Genomic DNA, 13,747 nt, shown 5'->3' with positions numbered 1-13,747 from the left:
GGCACCATACTCATTTTAGGAATTGTGGTGTGTTCTAAGGTGATTTTACCATGTGAAAAAGCCTTCTGCTGTGATATCATGAATCATGTTTGAGAGAAAACTATTTTCTCATGCTTTTCCCACAGAGGTTTGGAAGGTGATCTATAAGCTAAACTGAGAGCATATTTTCTGTAAATTCACATTATCTTTCTCAGTCATGTGAGAATGAAGTCTGACATTCTCAGTAAAACATGTACATCCAACAAGGGCAGAGACTGTCAGTTGATTCCTTTGTGTTCTACTGCAGCTTCCCAGTGTTCTAAAGAACAACTAGAGCGCTAACAGTCCTACTTATGACAAACGTATGGCACACCTGAAGCCATCTTGGTTGGAATAAAGTGATAACTCTTAAAATGTTTAATTTAAAAAGGAACAAAATGAGGGGGTTCATTTTACCATAGAAAGTATGATTAGTGCTGCAGAAAGAAAAATTAGGGCACATTTTGAGTGATTTCTCAAATCCTCTTCTATTTCATTAAAAAATTCTGACATGCAGACTGAAACATGCACTTTCAATACCAGCAGCAGACTTCCCTGGTGAGCAGTAGCTTTATTACAGTGATCTAATAAGCAACTAGAGTGCTAACATTCTGAATTTATGGCAAATTTGTGACACATCTGAATGCCCTCTTGATGGAATCAAAGTAAAAACTGAAAGTATTTCCTACTGAGGAGACTGTAGTAAATGAGGAAATTAGGAAACATAAAAAATAAGTCTCCCAAAATGGCCACCAGAGACAAAAGAGCCCAAATGTAGCCCAAATATCACCCAGATGTAGCCCAAGTATAGCCCAATGACAGAATGTCCCAGAGTGTTCTAACGAACAACTAGAGCGCTAATAGTCTTACTTATGACAAAGTATGGCACACCTGAAGCCATCTTGAATGGAATAAAGAGGTAACACTTGAAACATTTAATTTACAAAGGAACAAAATGAGGGGGTTCATTTTGCCATAGAAATTATGATTAGTGCTGCAGAAAGAAAAATTAGGGCACATTTTGACTTCTCAAATCCTCTTCTATTTCATAAAAACATTCTGACATGCAGACTGAAACATGCACTTTGAATACCAGCAGCAGACTTCCCTGGTGAGCAGTAGTTTTACTACAGTGATCTAATGTGCAACTAGAGTGCTAACATTCAGAATTTATGGCAAATGTGTGACACATCTGAATGCCTTCTTGATGGAACCAAAATAAAAAACTGAAAGTATTCCCACTGGGGAGACTGCAGTAAATGAGGAAATTAGGAAACTTCATAACAAATAAATCTCCCAAGATGGCCACCAGAGACAAAAGAGCCCAAATGTAGCCCAAATATCACCCAGATGTAGCCGAAGTATAGCCCAATGACAGAATGTCCCAGAGTGTTCTTAAGAACAACTAGAGCGCTTACTGTCTTACTTATGACAAAAGTATGGCACACCTGAAGCCATCTTGATTGGAATAAAGTGGTAACACTTACAACATTTAATTTAAAATGGAACACAATGAGGGGGTTCTTTTTGCCATAGAAATTATGATTAGTGCTGAAGAAAGAAAAATTAGGGCACATTTTGAGCGACTTCTCAAATCCTCTTCTATTTCATTAAAAAATTCTGATATGCAGACTGAAACATGCACCTTTAATACCAGCAGCAGACTTCCCTGGTGAGCAGTAGCTTTACTACAGTGATCTAATGAGCAACTAGAGTGCTAACATTCAGAATTTATGGCAAATGTGTGACATATCTGAATACCTTCTTGATGGAATCAAAGTAAAAAACTGAAAGCATTTCCTACTGAGGAGACTGCAGTAAATGAGGAAATTAGGAAACTTCATAACAAATAAATCTCCCAAGATGGCCACCAGAGACAAAAGAGCCCAAATGCAGCACAAATATCACCCAGATGTAGCTCACATGTAGCCCAATGACAGAAGTGTGCAAACACTTTTTTTGTGTGTATTTGCAGTTTTATATAGTGCAGATTTGTCAGGTATTGGAGTGCTTTACATGAGCATTGGTTACATCACACAAGATCAAATTAATTTTGGTTGTAGACATGGGGAGATTAAGTGATTTGACCAGAATCACAGAATGTTGAGCTGAAGCAGAAACTCCAAGCTGGTTCCCAAGTTGCAAAGTCTGCAGCTCTGGAAGTAACACCACATCCTCTCCCCTAGGTGCAACATTTAATCAAGTGATCAACTGGATAAAAAAACATAAAGATTACAAATCATTTAAAAGTTCTTTGTCGCTATTTGAAAACTCAGAAAATATGTCTTCATTTTAGTTTTTTAGAGCACTAACCATAATTTTGATGCAAATAAGACCCTCTCATATGTAATTTCTAAAGGAAATACTCTAGGTATTACAGTTTTGATTACATCAAGATGACGTCAGGCGTTCCACACTTTTGTAATAAATATAGAATGTTAGCAATCTAGTTGTTCATTGGGATACTGTTGAGAGGCAGAGGCCAGGGGCACGGACTCTGAAAATTGAAGGCAGGTAGGAGAGTGCAGAGGCAACAATTTGATCACACTGGGCAGGCAGGGAGGATAGTGGCAGCACAACAGACTATGGGGGGCAGTGGAAAGGGGGGCAGGGGCAACAAACCAACAATACAGGACTGGCAAGAGAGGCTGTGGCAATATAATAGACCATTGTGGGCAGAAGGAAGAGGCAGTGGTAGTACAACCATACATGCCAACAGACCCGTTTCAGCCAGGAAACGTCCAATGTTTTTAAGCTCAAATGGGCTTTATTTGATCTGTCTCCTGTCTACAATCTCCTCTTTTTCAATGTAACTCAAAGGGGAAAATCAATACCCCAGTTATTTTTCAAAATCTCCCTCTTACCAAGTTCAAAATGTTCGCAAGTATGGTACATTGGATCATGGTAGGCAGGAGGAATTGGGGTAGGGACATGGACTCGGATAACAGAGGACAGGAGGGACATGGAGAGGTTCACCAAACTGACCCTACAGGGCAGGCATCAGGGTTTGCAGCAGCACAATACACCACACAGCGCATGCGGGACGGGAGTGCAGCACAACAATCCATAGAAAGCAATAGGGAGGGGACAGGACCATGCACATGGACAACAGAGAACAGAGGGGAAATAGGCAATGGTAGCTAGCTGACCATAATGGACAGACAGGAGAGAAAGCTGCAGCATAACAGACCATAAAGGGCAGGAGGGGCGGATCAGGGGCATTACAATGGAACAGACAAGCCAGGAGGGAGGGAATAGGGGTCTGCACATGGAAACAGAGGGCTGGGGGCAAGGGGGCAGGGCAGGAGCAGCAAGATGACCATGGAGGTCAGGCAGGATGGGCACTAGAAACAAGACACACCATAGAGAGCAACAATGAGACTATGGTGGCATACACACACACCATGGAGGGAAGGTGGGAGAGGGTCAGGGGCAGCTAGCTGACCACACAGGGAAGGTGGGAGGGGCCATGGCAGCACAGAAGACCATGCACAATGGCTATGATGGGCAAGAAGGAGGGTGCAGGGGCATGCACAAAGGACCATGGAGGATAGAAGGGAGGGTCAGGACCTGGGCACAGACAAGAGAGTTCAGGGGAAGGGGCCTCACAACAGACCGCGAGGGGCAGGCAGGAGGCGCAGTTGCAGCACAACAGACCAGGGAGGGCAGAAGGGTGTGGCAGTAAAATGGACCATGGAGGACAGGAGGAAGGGGATAGGGGCATGGCATGTGGACAGGCAGGGTGGAGGTGGCAGGGACAGGTTACAGTCATCTGACAATGCTAGGCAGGTGGGAGGGGAGTGGCAGCACAACAGAACACTCAGAGTAGATAGGAGTGGCAGATCCATGGAACATGGTGGGCAAAAAGGATGGAGCTGGGGCATGCACAAAGACATCGATGGGCAGGGGGAAGGAGAATAGGGGCAGCAAGCTAAGCACAGAGGCTAAGCAGGAGGTCAATGATGGGCCATAGAATTGGGCAATGGAGGGCAGGAGGAGTGGACTGGTACATCATGCTAAATGGAGGGCAGTGGCAGCACATCAGACCATGCATGGCAGGAGGGAGGAGGCTAGTCCATGGATTCAGACAACAGAGGATAGGGAGGAGGTGGATGGGGCAGCAAGCTAACTGTTCAGAGAAGGTGGGTATTAGGAACTTTATTGTTTTTAAAATGAGTGTCTGTGCGAACTACTTAAAATATGAACAAGTATGCAGCATAATCTCACTTTTATTCAGGAAGAAGAGGACGTTTGTGACTGTGACTCCGGGCTCACTTGGCAGAAACACCCCCTGACCCTCCACCCCCATCGCAAAATGTAATGCCCGTGAAAAGGGTAGGTGGACGCAGTGTTATATAGAGCATAGTCCTGAGAGCACGATTGAAAATGAAAACTAGATATAGTATATGGTATAAACTATGTACCAAAAAGTGTGATATAAGATGAACTGGGGCGTGAAATATAATATGCAATACATTGTGCGCAATGACAGATTCATTGGAGAGCGCGAGATAGCACAGGCACTAGCGCGTGCTATGCGATATGCGCCTTGGAGTGTAATATGCACAGGGCAGTGTTGGGTAACCTAACTAGTCTCTAAAGTTGTAATATAAAATATGTGCTGGGGAGTGTAACGTTGCATATGCACTGTGACAAAGATATGGATCCCAGATTGTAATATGTATGGCATAGCGCTGTGCGTTATAACATAGGCATCGAGGAAGACACGTTAGATGGGGCAATATAACCCGTGCGAAGGCAAGTGTGGCATGACATATTCACGGAGTGGTGTTACAGTGCACATGGGCTAGAGAGTGTCATAGCATATGCACTAGTTGGTGGAATACAACACAGAGGTGTGAGGCACTCGGCGGGCACTGGTGGGTGTAACACAGCATTGGGCTCAGCCAGGAGCACGCTGTGACTCTCAAGTGAGATTCGTCTCCTTTCCAGAGAGTAAAATAAAAAGTATTACACATCCGGCGGTGGATGTGTGTTTTATCAACCGTGAGGGGGGTTTCTTGCATAGTTTGGTCGAATTTTTGTCGAATCCCCTTTGAATGGCTTGGTGTGCGTGTATATTAACTGTGCCCGTCAATAGCTACCCATGTTTGTATAAATAAACAACAAGGGTGTCTACTTGGAGAGTACCCACCGGCGGGGGCGCCGGGATTAGGCACGGTAGGGCGTCAGACACGTCAGAGCTTTACTAACGGTGTAAATACATTCCATGTGGATTCATTCTATGCATAGTCGCTTTTTAATGAATATCACGCAAATCGTCATGGTGATAGGTACATACGGTTTGTCCAGCATGTCCTAGGTGTTTCTATAAATATATATTTTTTTTAAATAATAAAAAACAAAGGCCGGCCCCGGGGGATGGGGTCCCCGGGGCCATAAGTGGCCTGAGGAGGGGGGCAACGCAGCTGTTGGTGAATGAGTGGATGTGTATGTGGATCTTAGAATTACTGAATAGGTTGTTGTAACTGATATTGGTATGTCCATTGTTTTGAAAAATGTTGTTTCTATTTTTGAATGTGTGTATCAAAGGTTATATTAGGGGGAGAGGAGGTCTGCCACTCTATCACAACGATGATGTCATCAGTGATGTCATTTGAGATGTCATCAGTGATGTCATGAGTGATGTCACTGACCATGTCATGAGTGATGTAATATGTGATGTCATCAGCAGTGCATTGCGGGCGCGCAAGTTATAGCTAGATGAACTAACTATAACGGGGGAATTTCAATGGTTTTGTACGAGTGAAAAGTCCAGTTAACTATAACGCCCCTGAAACCTATGGTTTTTTCAGTGAATTTCTAAGGTTTTGTAAATGCTAATTCCTAACTATAACGCCCCTGAAACCTACGTTTTTTTCAGTAAATATATATATATATAAAATATATATATATATATATATAATATATATATATATTATATATAATATATATATATATTATATATATATATATATATATCGTTTACGAGAAGATTGTTGCGAACCTCCGCTCTCCTTCCTATCGACGCCGGTGCCAGCCTCAGTCGCAACTCCGTTTTTTGTATCTTTGTGTGGATATAATCCGAGAAATCTCAGTAAATAATCCAGCGGCACACCCAGGACAAAACAATAAGTTTATTATTGTTTCAAAACGTTTGAAACAATAATAAACTTATTGTTTTGTCCTGGGTGTGCCGCTGGATTATTTACTGAGATTTCTCGGATTATTTCCACACAAAGATATATATATATATATATATATATATATATATATATATATATATATATACACACACTCCTTCACTGCGTTTATTTCAGGAACCACCAATGCAGCGGCACAGCAAGCTTTCGGCAACCAGGAGTAATTATTAATTTTTTATTTCAATCTGCTTTTTCTGTTTTGCGTGTGATTTCCCAAATTATTCTCGAAATACCAAATAATTCAAAATTAAACGACCAAAGCATTTCGGCTGACGCTCACTAAAAAGGGATGTTATAGTTAGGTTCAGATTTTACACACACAAAACCGTTAGTGTTTTAGTTATACTTAACTAAAGAAATAATAACTTGTGCCCTAAGGTAACTATAACTCGAGCCCTGCCATGCACGGTTTTCTCATCAATAATTTTACTGCAAATGTTGCAGTCATATTAATGATGTCATAGAAGATGTCATCAATGTTACAATATATGGAGTAATTAGCAGTGCATGGCAAAGGCGAAAGTTATTGTTACCGTAGTGTGTGCGAGGCAGGGGGGCTGGCAATTGGCTGTGCCCTGCTGCCAACCCTCTGAATGCAGCTGACACCACGCCGTACTCCCTCTTTGGCTGTTCCCAGTGGAGGGATGGCCACAAGGCCTGGACTGTGGCCAGGCCCTGTGGCTAAGCCCCCAAAGGCAGCCAGCCCATTGGCCCCCACCCTAGGCTGCTTTTAGCCCTGGTAACGCCATCCTCCAGGGCCCACCATTGTAATTATGAGGGAGGGCTGCACGCAGCCCCCCTCCCCTAGCCAATTGCATCCCAGTGACCCCATACCCTTGGGCCTGGCCTTATTAAAACGAGGCCCCCTCCTGGGACGATTTTGGCCCCAGGGATCCCATCCCCTGCCCAAGGTAAATAAGGAGGAGGAGGCATGCACAGGGCCGGACTGGTCGTAGCGGGCACCGGGCGTTTCCCCAGTGGGCCTCTAGGGTGGGGGCTGGTTTTGGTCCCCTGGGGGCTGTTTTTTTTACCAGAGGTCGGCAATATCGACCCCCTGTAACAAAATCATCCGAAACCGGCCATCGCAAACTGCTCGGCCGCACCAACCTCACCATAGGGGGGGGGACAAGCAGTTTGCCAGGGCCGGTTTTGGTTCCCAGTCCAGCCCTGGGCATGCAGCCCCCCGTGACCCAGCCGATTACTAAAGGGGGGCTTTGCACCCCCCCTCCCTGGGCAAATATCAGCCTCGGGGACCCCATCCTCCGGACTCAGCCAATTTCTAAAGGGGGAGGGGGGCTGCACAACTCCCCTTCCCATGCCAATTTCACTCCAGGGGACACCATCACACAGGCCCTAGCAATGATTAAGAAGGGTTGGGGGGTGCATTGCCCCCCAGGCTGATTTTGGCCCCAGGAGCCTTATCCCTTAGGGAACGGCCAATAATTAATGACGGTGGGGAGCCACACATCTCCCTGGGAAGATTTGACATCGAGGACCCCATACCCCAGGGGCTGGCCAATAAAGGGTGGCTGCCCTGGTGCCCATTCAAGGCACCTACCATGTACTAGTTGAGGGCCGTGGGGGGAGTCCCAATGCTCCCACGGCCCCCGCCTGTTCCCCACATCCAGCAGGAGTCAGCATTGCTCCTGTCCGCAGGCAGCAGCTAAAAATGCTGCTCCTTGAGGCCGGAAGCACTATTCATAAAACAGATCTGAAGTCTACTCCCATTGGCATGAGCATTTTTCATGCCCCTGCACACTGGGAGCAGACTTCATGTTTGCTCTCGTTTGGCGGGAGCTTTGAAATTGCTCCTGCCAAGGAGGAGCAAACAATGGTTGCCCTGCCCACAGCAGTGCGGGCAGGGAAACCACTGTGTACTAGGGGTGGACACCCCTGGAGATCGCTGGAACAGGCCCATGGGGATGGGGCCCCCAGTTGTTATTAATGGCTTCAGGAGGGGCGCCGTCTGGTTCCCCTCTCCTTTCTAATTTTGGCCAGGTCTGAGGGGATGGAGCCCCCATGGCCGAAATCGGCCCGGGAAGGGGGGCATGCATGCCCCCTTCCCCTCAGAATCTACAGCCTGGTCCCAGGGATTGAGGTTGCTGCCACTGAAATCAGCTAGGGAGGGAGTCAACGTCCCCCCTCCCAGTATATTTTAAAGGCTGAGCCCAGGGAGATGGGGTCCCTGGGCTGTATTCAGCATGAGGAGGGGGGCCGCACGAGCCCCCTCCTCCCAAATCTATGTATTTCCTCCCCCCTCAGACTTGGGGTATCCGCAGGGTATAAAAAACAAGCTCGGGAAAACATGTTTTTTTATTTGTTTTACTGCAAATTTGCGGTTAAAAATCAAATATAATTAAATAAAAACATGTTTTGCCTCAGGCCTGTGCGACCCCACCACCAGACCTTGGGGAGGGGGGTCAGGGTATTCCAACACTGCCCCTTATAGGTTTTTTCCCATTTTTTTCTTGGGACTCGGCCAAGTCCGTGTCCCAAGATGGCTGCCACCACTTCCTAGTTGAAGTGGTGGCAGCCAATCAGATCTCATTTTGAGATCTGTCAGATCCACGGACCCTCCATGTCTCTAGATATACATAAATATTTTTTTCTTTAAAAACTCCAAAACTACTGAACGGATTTACACCAAATTACAAAAAGAGATCTTTCTGGACCAAGATCTAGCTTTCTTGCAAATTTGGTGTAATTCCGTTTGTGATGTAGGCGTGTCGAAACTCCCTATTAGAAATTACATTAGTAAAATGTTTTTTGGGACCCCCCCTTTTTCTTGGCCCCCACTTGACGAATCACCCCACAGCTTAGCCAGACAGAAAGCTGAAGTGAGTGCCAAACTAGTTTTGAAAATTATGTGTAGATTCGTCAAACTGCGCCAAAGTTATTAGCAAAACAAAAAACGCTTTTCCAACGGCAACCAGGTCCTAACTACAACCACCTACTGCCAACCTCCAGGAGGTAATATATGCATATACATATATAATATATAAATATTTAATTTTTTGTGGGGAGCAAACTTCTCCTTTTCTAACTCCTTACCTCAGTTTACCTCTTCCCTCCCTTGAAACCCAAATTTACCCTTACAGCCCTTTTCCTCTACCCACACCTAAACCCTAAAATGACCATTACTTCTCGTTACCACTACCCTCCCCATATCACTAAAATTACTCTTAGATTTCTTTACCTCTACCCAACCCTAAACCCTAAAACTACCCTTACCTACCCTAAATCAATCCATCCCTTAACCCTAAACTCACCCTTACCACCATTTACCTCGACCGTATCTCCCTTTACCTCTACCCTGGTAATGGTGAACACCTTTTAATGAACTTATCTGAGTTGTACTCACCTGTCATAAAAGTTCTGATTACTTTGCATCTTCACCCCCAGGCTGCATTACACAGCCTGGTGGGGGAACATGCCCAGCCTCCAAGCCACTGTCTGAGCAGCGAACCACGGTACTCAGACCAATCACAACACTGCTGATTCTGGGAGGCTGTGTGCTTCCTGTTGCTGCGCCAGAAGACGATGGAGGAGAGGCGGCGGCACCCAGGTAAGTCAAATAGTTTTTTGTATTCCCCCCCCCCTCCGCTCCGCCCGCTCCCGACACCCACATTCAGTAATGCATGGTAAACATAGCATTGAAAAGACTATTTCCCCTGCTCACCTGATACCAACCATTATTGGGAACCTGGACTGATGATGGGGACAGGGGTATCCTCTGGGACCCTGCCTGGCCCATAAATATGACTGAGCACTGCTCCTTATCAAGTTCTATCTGCAGCCTGATGATAATAATGTAAACACAGCCTTACCTTAAAGTTAAAAGAAAAATGTAACCCTGTTTTTATTTAAAAATGAAATTAAGCCTTGTAGTTACTTTGAAGGTGTCTGGGAGCTACTGGTAGCTTGCGATGGACTGGTTGGAATGGAGACACCTGCACAGCAGACGTCCAAACGTAAGAGGTCAGAAAGCAAAAAACACTTTCCCTCCAGACCCCTTGATTACCCCCCACCTCATTTCTTGTCTTTACCGCAGTGATTGGTGGCTGTTCACGTTCTTGAGGCAGTATGGAATCCCAGTGGTCTTGTGTTCCACATGTGAAAGACTTTTCTGACAGGATTAGCCGGGTTGTTTGGGTAACTCACAGTTGCCCCCTGCTTGCAGGCGGGGCATAAGTGAACTGATCCAGACCGCACTACTGGGGTAGCAGTTGTGTGCAGGCGCAGCTCAGTACTGGGGAGTTTCGGTACAGCTGAGCGTCGAGCCCTCTGAAACTAGCAGGCGTGTGAGGCTCAGGTTTGAGGTGCATTGGCAGAGCAGCATGTGTATATCTCAGTTTCTGGAAAAACATGCAGCACTGTCGCGAGTGATTGGGGTGTATTGACACAGCTGTGTGTGTGTGTATATCTCAGTAATGGAATTGCGGTGGGTGCTGGAGCTTAGAATGGAGGTGCATCGCAGGGCTGTGAATGGGTCCCAGTCCTGAATTTGGAGAGCTGCTTGTTTCAGATTAGGAAGAGCAGAGAGTGCTGTGGGTCAAGAATGGGTGTCCCAGGCATAGATTTGCTTGTGATTGAGCACTCGAATAGCACCTGGTGCTGCAGCTCCGGGTTGGGTTGCATTGGTGGAGTTGACATTTGGAAAGGGGGGGCTCTTTGCCCCCCGCCTGCATGGCGGTGCGGCGACCTCCCCCTTTCCTTCCGGACCTCTCGGTGGTGAGGCGTGTCCTCTGGGGCGCGCCCTGCCACCAATTGGTTGCCACCATGACCCGGATGTCGTTAATCGACGTCCGGGTCGGAGGGGAGGGGGGCGGGCCACTGTGGAATAAAGAGGTGGGGAGCGCCCAGGTGACTCCCTTGTTGCCTGGACGCTCCCCCACAACGGACGTGCCCCGGCGTTCGGGGCTTCAATTTTCTTTTATTTTCTTTTTCAGGGCCACGGACGTTTCGCCAGCTGGAGGTTCCTGCAGTCATCGGATGCAAGCGGGAGACCTGGTCGGCAATTCTGCTTTCGGCGCCTTCCTTCGTCGGACTACGGACGGGCTGACGCGTGGACCGGGTTAACATCCAGCCTGACTGATTCCGCTCAGGGGTCGTTGGTAGAGCAAGGTGTGGCGCGCTAGCTCGGCGCCCAAGTGCGAGGCGGACGCACGTTTGGGGTTTTGCTTCGATCGCGAGGTAAGGTGTGGGGGGGGGGCATTGGACGGCCATACCAGGCGGCGGGTGCATTATTTGTAAGCGGGAGAACGTGGCACAGCACTCAGAGGGGCTGCAGGGAGCTGCATTTGAGTTGTTTGTTTACCAGGGAGCAGGTGTGGTTTGGTGGCGAACCAGGGTTCGAATCCTGGTCGTGGAGCACAATACAAAGGGAGTGTCCTTCACTAAGCATTGTAGGGGACATTATTTTTGCGTTCAGTGATTGGTGATTGCGAAGGTAGGGGAAACGGCCAAGGGCAGTGGAGGTACATTTATGGTCTACAATACATTATTGTGGTGTTTGCTATCTGGCATATATGGTTTGGGCGGCAAATTTGGTTTGCACTCCTTTTTTCGGTAATGTTTGGTTTTGAATATTGAGGGTTATTATAATTTTAATTTGCTTTTCTACATTCGGTGTTTAACATTATATCGTCTGCTTTCGCCAACTGCTTGATTTCACATTTCCAGGAACTAATACTTTCTTTATTTTAGACATACTAGTACTGCATTCCTGCAATTTCACGTGGTAAGCTCTGAGTGGTGGACAGCGGTTGTGGTCGCAGGTCGAATTCCGGCGGGGAGTGCGCAGGATTGGAACGGTAAGAGGAGAGCGGGGGGCTCGCATTACATTGCTTCTGGTAGCCGCCGGGTGGGTCTACGTTAGAGTTTACTCACCCCTGACAATCCGGATAAGCCGGGGCGTTGCGGTTACGGTTGCATGGTGCTTACAGCCCCCTGTACATCCTCCAGCTGGTGAAGGTAAAAGCGCACTTGCATCTGTGTTGGAATACTAGGAGTGTAGGAAGTGCTCCTCAGTCATGCCGGGGTCGAAGGGTGGTAAAGGGGGATCCAGGATGGAGGTTATGATGCAGGCCATGATGCGTGAGATGAACAGCATTAATAGGAGGTTGGGGAAAGTGGATGAATTAGAGGCCCGCATGAATGAAAGGTTTGCTGATCCCCCAGGTCCTTCGGGCAGGCCCACGCGGCGGCGAAAGGCACCCTTGCCAAGGGGGGATTTCGCTAGCCCACCAAGGAAGTCTCAGGCCAAGAAGCCCAGGTGCAGTATCCCAGCCCCGGTAACTCCGGTTTCGATCCCACCCGCACCCGCGGTTCCCATGCCTTTTATACCTGTGCCGGTAGTTGCAGAGCCCGCTGCACCGGCTCCTGCCATGCCACCGGCGCCACCTCCCGTGGGGCCTGCCTCCCCGCCCGTGGTACCGGTGCCGGGCCTGCCGCCGCTGGTCATTCCGTTGCCTACCATATCAGTGCCACCAGCCATGCCCCCGGGGGCGCCCGTAGTCCCAGCGGATAACCCGGACTCGGTCCCGCCTGAATTGGTATCCCAAATAGCGGCCTTATTGCCTTGGCTACAAAAGGGGGGCGTGTTACCAGCGTCATCAGATCATGCTGCGGAAGCAGCACAGTTGGTAGAAAAGATTAAATCAGCAGCGGCGGCTGATAGAGCTGCGGTTCCCTCATCTTCTTCACTTACAGGTTCCAGCCCCGCCCAACCGAAGGCAGATGGTGGTCAACCGGTCCGGGTGCAAGAAAATGGTAAGGAGGTGGCTCTGCCTCTCTTGGGTGATGGGTCATTGCCCTCTAGGAGTGAGAATTTGGCACAACATGTGTCCCAGGCAACGAAAGAATTGATCTGGGCGGGAAAATATATTTACATTTTTTCATTGCTACTGGATCACAGGGAAATGGAACAGGCAAAGACACTAAAGGAGTGGATGTATCCAAGTGAATGGAGGGCACAGTGTGCTAGATTTAGGGTAGAGGAAACTTTGCTCAATTGGGTTAGGGCTTTCGCAGTATTCACGACCATCATGGCCGAACGGCCTCCTAATGTGCAGGCGCCATTGGCTTGCTACCAGAGTAGGATTGTGGGGTGGAGCGCGCAGTACCCGGGGGATGCCTGGAAGGAGTATGATGTCAATTTCAGGAAAGCTAAGGAATTTGACACATCATTGACATGGGACAAGGTTGACTCTGTGTCATGGCATAGGCAGTTCTCAGGGAGCTCAGCCCCACTCCAGTCCACCAGTGCGGTCAGGGGGTACTCCACCAGACCTCAACACCCCTTTTGGGCGGCCCAGGGGAGCGAGGTCCCGGGTAGGAGTAGGGGGGGGGGTCTGAGAGAAAAGGGGTGTGTTGGGATTTTAATAAGCGCACCTGCACAAGGGCCCCTGGCACCTGTAAATTCAGACATGCATGTTCAGTCTGCGGTCACCCCTCCCACCCCGAGTCATCTTGCAGGTCTAAGCAGGGCAACCACAGTCAGAGGGGGAAGCCAGTGTAGTTCAGAT

Source organism: Triturus cristatus, chromosome 3_2 (genome assembly GCF_964204655.1).
Source record: "Triturus cristatus chromosome 3_2, aTriCri1.1, whole genome shotgun sequence".
Classification (NCBI taxonomy): Eukaryota; Metazoa; Chordata; class Amphibia; order Caudata; family Salamandridae; genus Triturus; species Triturus cristatus.
This window is presented reverse-complemented; position numbering follows the sequence as displayed.